The sequence below is a fragment of the Nelumbo nucifera genome, chromosome 1 (assembly GCF_055504915.1).
Source record: "Nelumbo nucifera cultivar China Antique chromosome 1, China Antique-T2T, whole genome shotgun sequence".
Taxonomy (NCBI): Eukaryota; Viridiplantae; Streptophyta; class Magnoliopsida; order Proteales; family Nelumbonaceae; genus Nelumbo; species Nelumbo nucifera.
In genome coordinates, this window is record NC_142649.1 from 204,874,774 (window position 1) to 204,882,157 (window position 7,384).

Genomic DNA, 7,384 nt, shown 5'->3' on the forward strand with positions numbered 1-7,384 from the left:
GGAAATTAAAACAAAACTACTCGTCATTGGTCATGGAAAGGGACAACTACACACCATGTGTATAGCAGGGCTAATTGATAAAGGGGATCCATCATCCATGCTCAAGTTCAACGTAAGAGATGCTAAGAATGTGCTTTCAATGTAGAAGAGCTAGAGACAAGAATCAGCGACAATAAGCTTGAAATCCGGGACCCTAGTAGACGTCGCACTCTTTGGAGACCAATCGTGTAGAGGTAGATAAACTGTTTGTGGTGTAGAGCTGCTGAATAAATGATCAATCAAGGTCAAGAATTTGATTTGATTTTATACGAGAGATTGGCCGTGCCCATTAAATGACTCAATCCAATCCTTTGAACTTTCAAAAAAGAAAGCTAGGGATTAATCAAACCGTGAACATAATTTTGAAATGGAACCGACTCCAATGGTTGTTTGTATTATGCCGAATTGAATTTGATGAAAGGTTTTTTTGGCAGTATCATGTTGTTTGGACTATTTTTAGGTGGTCGATAATTCAGAGGTCGAAGTGGAGGATTTTTTTGGATGAAGACTTGAATGTCGAGTTAGGGGTAGATTGGGTGCCAAGCTAGTTTGATTGTTGAGCTGGATAACTCTTCAGAGAAACCTACAAGGAATCAATGTTAGAGGACCCAGGGTGGCTAATCCAGCGAGGTCACTCCGATGATTAAGTTAGTACTCTCGTAGTAGATCGTGAGCTAAAAAATCATAAAGTACGAGAGCTAAAATGTGCTTACTCGCCTCTCTTGTGTTATTGGGGTTGGTGTCTTTATATAGGCATTGTTTGGTTTGGGCCTCATGCATTGCATCTAAGATTTTCGAGAGGTCGTGCTTAACCGGTTTGAGATCCTCGGAGGTAACCGCCATGCACGTTGACCATCCTCCGAAACATTCGATACGTGGGCCAACTTCTGAGAAACTTGGGAGCGTCGGGATATGCATGCCGAATTTGTCGGTGAGCACATCTCGCATGTCACCGCCTGGTCCCCATTCAGGTTGGCAAGCCCTCGAGGGATGTCGCTCCTCTAATTGAGGTCACTTCGGCCAGTGACGAGGTGCTACAGGCTAACCCTGGACGAGGTACTACAGGTTAACCCTGGACGAGGTTCTGCAAGCCAACCTAAGTTGTGGTCGAGGTCGCTAGGTCGGCATAAAGGCAAGTCACCAGGTCGGGGTAAAGACGAATTGCGATATGGGACTCCAAATCATCACTTAGATGGTGTCTAGGTGTCATCTATCTATTCTGAGATGCCATGTGTCACAATGTCATTGGAGGGCAAATCTGACTTCATTAAAATTGATTGGTTAATTGATGATTAATCAAGTCATTTCTTTGGTTCTTCACCTTTCATATTCATAATATATATTACAAATAAATATATATTATAAATACTATAAATGTATATAATATATAATTTATTATATGTAGTGTATACATATATATATATATATATCATATATTTAATTAAACAAATTTTTTGGTTCGGTTCGATTTTTTATAAATATCCCTACTTTTAAACTTCATCATCATATGGATAAGAATCTAAAGATGCCTCTCATAAAGTCCGCTTAGTCTTTTTCTACAACCTCCATTATAGTTGTTGAGGGGGGGTCTATTGCTCCATAATCTTATCCAATACAAATTAAATCCAATCCAAACTGAATGAAATATAAAAAAATATATAAAAATATAACATATAAATAATTATAAAAATATATTTAAATGAAGAAAATATGAAAATGACAAATATATCCTTTTGGTATTGAAAAAGCATTTTTGTAAAAGCAATTTTATGAAAGTACATAAAAGTGCTTTTGTAAAAGTACTTTTATATAAGTGCTTTTGTAAAAATACTTTCGTAGAAGTGCTTTTGTAAAAGTACTTTCATAAAAGTGTTTTCATAAAAATGCTTTTAAAGTACTTTTGTAAAAGTGCTTTTATAAAAGTACTTGCATAAAAGTGTTTTCGTAAATGCATTTTTATAAAAGTACTTCCATAAAAGTGATTTCATAAGTCTTTTGTAAAAGTATTTTTATAAAACTATTTCTGTAAAAGTGCTTTCATAAGAGTACTTTTGTAAAAGTATTTTCATAAAATTATTTTTATAAAAGTGCTTTCGTCAAAGAACTTTCATAAAAGTGATTTTATGCTGGCTTCAGTTATGATTGATTTCAATTTGGATAAGGATTTATCCTTATGATTAGATTATTGAAAATATTTTCATAAAAGTACTTTTGTAAAAGTATTTTCATAAAATTATTTTTATAAGAGTGCTTTCATCAAAGAACTTTCATAAAAGTGATTTTATGTAAGCTTCAGTTCTGATTGATTTCAACTTGGATAAGGATTTATCCTTATGATTAGATTATTAGAAATTTGGTTTAGATCCAATTTAGACAAATAAAAATATGAACCAATTTATTTTAAATTGGCCCAATCTGATAATTAGACCATTCAAATCCAATTTGATAAAGTTTGGATTGGATTGGGTCCAATCGACACCCCTAACTGGGAGTAGGCTATCCCCGTGGGCGCATATTAGTCATATCCCCTCTTCAAATTGCCTCATAGAGTCATAGTAATTATTCTTTTCTATGTAACCTTAGAATTCACGTCCCCTGACGCACTGTTAATTGCTCGTAGCCCTAGCATACTGAGTAGAAGGGAGGTGGTGGCACGTGCGGAGCAAACTAAGCTCGTGTTAAACTTAAAGCATAATAAACAAACGCTATCGACCAGAGTCCCAACTCTTAAATGGCGAAATGAATTGAAGGCTGCGCAGCATTTAAACTCATACTCTCTCTCTCTCTCTCTCTCTCTCTCTCTCTCTCTCTCTTCCTGCAATTGAAACTGAAGCTTTGAAGCATCGTAGCTCCATCGTCTTCTCTTTCACACTGGATCTTCGCGGTCGAGGCAATTAGTTTCTGCTTCTCGAGCTTAAATGTCTCGTCGGCTCGATATCTTCATTTTCGCTCCTCTCCCATCGCCACCGCCTCCACCTCCGCCATTGCAGGATAATGTAGCAAGAACGGGAGAAGCAACCTTCGATCAAGCTCGCAGTCATGGAGGCGGTTCTTCATCCAGTAACGTGAAACCTAGCTTTGAAATCCTGTCTCTCATCCTTGCCGTTGTCGTCTTGGCTTCCCTTTCTCTCCATCTCCTGCTCCGCTGCCTTAAGCGATCCTCTTCTTCCGACGATGCTGTCCTCGCGTCCGCCGAGCCGCATCCGGTTTCTCGCGTCTCCAACCGCCAAGTGTCGCCGGCTAATCAGTCGCTGATCGAGTCACTCCCTCTCTTCTCCTTCGATTCGGTCTCTGGCCTCCGCAGCTCTTCCTTTTCGCCTGAGTGCGCCGTTTGTCTGTCGAAATTCGAGCCGCACGACCTGCTCCGCCGTTTGCCTCTCTGTTTGCACGCATTCCACTCTGATTGCATTGATACGTGGCTCGCCTCACATCAGACCTGCCCCCTGTGCCGATCTGCAATCCACGTGTCCGAATCAGAACTTGCTTCCAAGCTGTCGTCTTTGTCCGCCCGCGGCGATAGTTTCCGGATTGAGATTGGAAGCGTCAGCCGCGACAGAACGCCGACGGATCACAACGCCTCCCGGCGGTCGTACTCGATGGGAGAGTTCAACTATGTGGTGGAGCAGGAGTGTGAGGTTGTGGTGCCACCGACGCACAGGCGGGGAGCTTCGGAATGCATTTCAAACGTGAAGGAGAAAGATAGCGGAGGTGGAGGCAGAGAGCCTCCTGTGAATACGCCTTCTCTTGCGCTTGCGCTTGCACATGCTCCTGCTTCTGCGCCTGCTCCTGCGCCTTTGTTTACGCCTGCACCACCGGGATCTGAATTGGCAGCAGAAGTAGCAGGCGGGAGAGCTTGGTTGAAGGATTACGTGGATAGGTTGGCTTCTTCGGCCTCGTCTTCATTCTCCTCGCGCACTCTCTCATTGGGACATTCCGGCAGGTTTTTTAGCGGAAGCAGCAGCCGCCGGAGCGAAGGCTTCGGGGGAAGTAGTCGACGAAGTGACGATGGCACCGCTGGTTTTGATGGCGGGAATTGGGATTTGGAGGGAAACCGGGTGGGCGAAGAGATCAGTAGTTTTTTCCGGTGGTTATCGGGGGTATGATTCGTAATTTCCTATCAACATGAGAGCAACTTCAATTCGAGGTCAAAATGACGGAAATAGCCTCTCCTCGAATGGTTTTATTATCCTGTACAGAGGTTAATTAGGAGGCGAAGGACAGTGAAACAGAAAAGCGAAAACGCCCTCAATGGTCTGGGAGACTTGGAGACTTGGATTGGATCATTGGAATTGGAATCCTACTTTCGTGGGCATTATCGTCATAACAACTTAAGAGGTGAGCATTTCAATGATTTTACTGAAATGCCCCTATAGGACAGAATTGTATTCTGAAACTTGTAAAAATTGGCTTGCGAGTTGCGACAATCAAACGGTTTGCATTAAAAGTTGGGAGGATTAGGTCAATAAAAGGAGCGAGTGAGATCATCATTCATCAAACATTAATTGGAGTGATTTGAGTGGAGTAGAGAGAGCGACCAAACCAAACTCACTTTTGCTAGGTCCAGACTCAGAGAGAGAGAGATTGTTTAATGAATTATATGGATCAGAGAGGAAGGGGTATGTATTAAATGGGCCCCCATTTATGAGAAGTCACAGATAACTGGTTTCATTACGTGACCTCTCATGGGAGATAGGCGGCTTTATCAATTTATCATATTCATGTGTGTGATTTTCTAGCTTGTGAGTTGTTTAAATGTGTAGTATATGTGTTAGAAACAGGACCCTCTACGTGGTGGTCCAAATGGGAGGTCCCTAGCAATTTGTCCGGATCGAAGTTTCTCAAATGAATGATCAATTGCTTGTTCCTTTTAAATTTATTTTTTCTTTGGCCAAACTTAGAAAGTAGAAACTGTATGATATGTTTATTGATATCAACTCTGTAAGTGTATCATATGTCGTATTTCTGTACATTTAGTCTGTGTCTCTATGTCGCCTTGTAGTCGTCCCTACCAAATCAAGTCTTCACACTTCGCTAAGGAACTTTCAGGTGAACAGTAAGGAAATTGAGGCTGTCGTCAATCTATCAGCTTCAATGGGGGTGGGGGAGGTTTCTTGGTAGTTGGTCAAGAAATTCCGGGATAGAACCCTGGTATGGGTGCTATCAAAAGCTCAGCTTTGAGGGGGGTCGAGGAATTAAAATACGTATTTATTTGATTTGATCTGTGGTTCCAAGCAAGGGTCCTCTAGTCACTATCAACCTACTAATCTGTGTAATTTTGTGTATAAATTGATTGTTAGTTTGGGTCAATAGCATTAGGTCCTTGTCCTTCCCTTGCAAATGGAGTTTGTGCTTTAATGGGCAAATAAATAATAAAAATATAGCCTATAAAGCGTTGAGTTCTTTTAAAATAAAGCTAGGTATACTGTTTACGAGCTAAACTTGATGTTGAAAAGCTTATGATGGGCTGGAGTGAGGCTTTTCCTTTTCCTTTTTCTTTTTTTTTTTTTTAAATACCACTTTGGTGTGAAAGTAGGGTTTATTAAAACTTGTTATAGATGGATCATAAGATGCATCCTATTCATTTTATTCAATAAATTATAAGTGATATTAGTATATATCGTATACCATATATTATATGCTTATTTTTTGTTGTGTCTATGCAATATCTTTGTCTTTACTCCTAACTTGCAGATGAGCTGCTACGAAGCTATCAATAAGCTTCAAAGCTTGAAACCTTTCAGTATTTGATAGCACTGGAACCTTGGTATGGGTGGCTATTGAAGCTTGTCTTGGGGGATGACCAAAGAATGAAATTAAATAATCAATCGTTTAATCCATGAAGGCACCGATCTAGAGTCAATTGGCTCATTAGTCTATGTAACTTCATGTATAAGTTGGTTCGTAGACCCGTCAATCACTTTAGGCAGTTACTGGATAAAATAACTTTTCCTTGAAAAGTGTAATTTAATAAAAATTAACAGATGAATGATAATATTCTTAAAGAATACGAGGCATTGAATTCTTAAAAAAATAGAAGAGAGAAAAGATATATGGAACGATTTGCGTCTTACGAGCTACGCTTGAAAATGTATGATAGGCTGAAGTGGGATTTTGTTCCTAAAACTTTGGTAAATTTAAGTTTTAATGAAGATGGATCATAAATGCACATTAAATTCTTTCTTTTCGATGGGATAGTAATATGGATTAGAATAAAAAGCACAAGTCAAATTTTGGTAAGAGAATTGCTTAAAGCCTCTAGAGTTATCACATTACAATGGTCAAGATAGCTCTTCATCTTACGTGCTTAATGCCTTGTTCAAATGAACGAGGAAATATAAAAACTGTATTGGTATTGATGAAATCAAACAAGGGCTACGAACAGCAAAATTGGTGTTACCATTAACATGCTTTTCGCCAGAGCTGGTGCAAGCTTCTCGCACTGTTCCCGGGGCTTTGTTGAATCTTGAAAACCTACTCTGACTCTCTGAGCCTGAGGTCTCTGCGCAACAGTCGATTAATGGCTTAATTCGAAGGGCACAAAGTCCTTTCTTCTGCGTCGCAAATGCATTCCAATTCCCAAGAGACAGAAGAGGAAAAAAAGAAAGACAAAACGGTTCCCGTTTTCTCTCGTCTTTTTGTTGAAATCAGAATACGATACGACTACAAGGTTGCTGATTTGACACTTGGCCATAGAGTAGTTACTAGTTAGGGTCTTTAGGGAAGACAATGCCACTCGAGTCTTGGAGTCTTGAAAATGCTGGGGTTACGGTATTGCTTTTGCAGATAATAGTATTGCGTTAATGTGAAGCTTCTGTTTAGTTTATTACCAATATGGTCGGACTTAAAGTCTGAAACACAGCTTTTTTACAACATCGAACATTATATCACCCAACTTGCCCTTTTCAATGAAGAGATTCCATGCCGAAAACGTTTTAAAAAGCTACATCGGAAACCGCAAGGCCCGGGGGGGGGGGGACTTCCAGATAGGAGCTGGTGGATTAGCTTCCGCAATACCAGCGGATTCGTGTAAGATTCTTGGGGTTTTTATCAAATTTCATAGGTAGGGTACCCTGACAGTGGAATCTATCAGCGATGGATCGGGAGATGTTTTGTCTTTGGGGGCCAACAACCATGTGCCCTTTTCAGCGCTAACCTTCCAAATTGTGTTAATAAGGTCTGTTTGATGGAAGCAATGTGAAAAAAAAAGGCTGTTGAAATATCACCAATCCCAATGTCACGGGATAGCGGCATTCCTTGGTGTTCATTTCACATATACGACATACTTGTCGATTGCCCTGTACAGTTTATAAATGCCATCATGAAACACTCTTAAATCATGGTAAGA

At 40.2% G+C, this 7,384-nt stretch overlaps 1 pseudogene; it reads left to right on the forward strand.

Annotated features, from left to right (window-relative positions):
- Positions 1–2,725: 2,725 nt before the first annotated feature.
- Positions 2,726–4,915, forward strand: LOC104609860 (E3 ubiquitin-protein ligase ATL4 pseudogene; annotated as a pseudogene).
- The last annotated feature ends 2,469 nt before the right edge of the window (positions 4,916–7,384 follow it).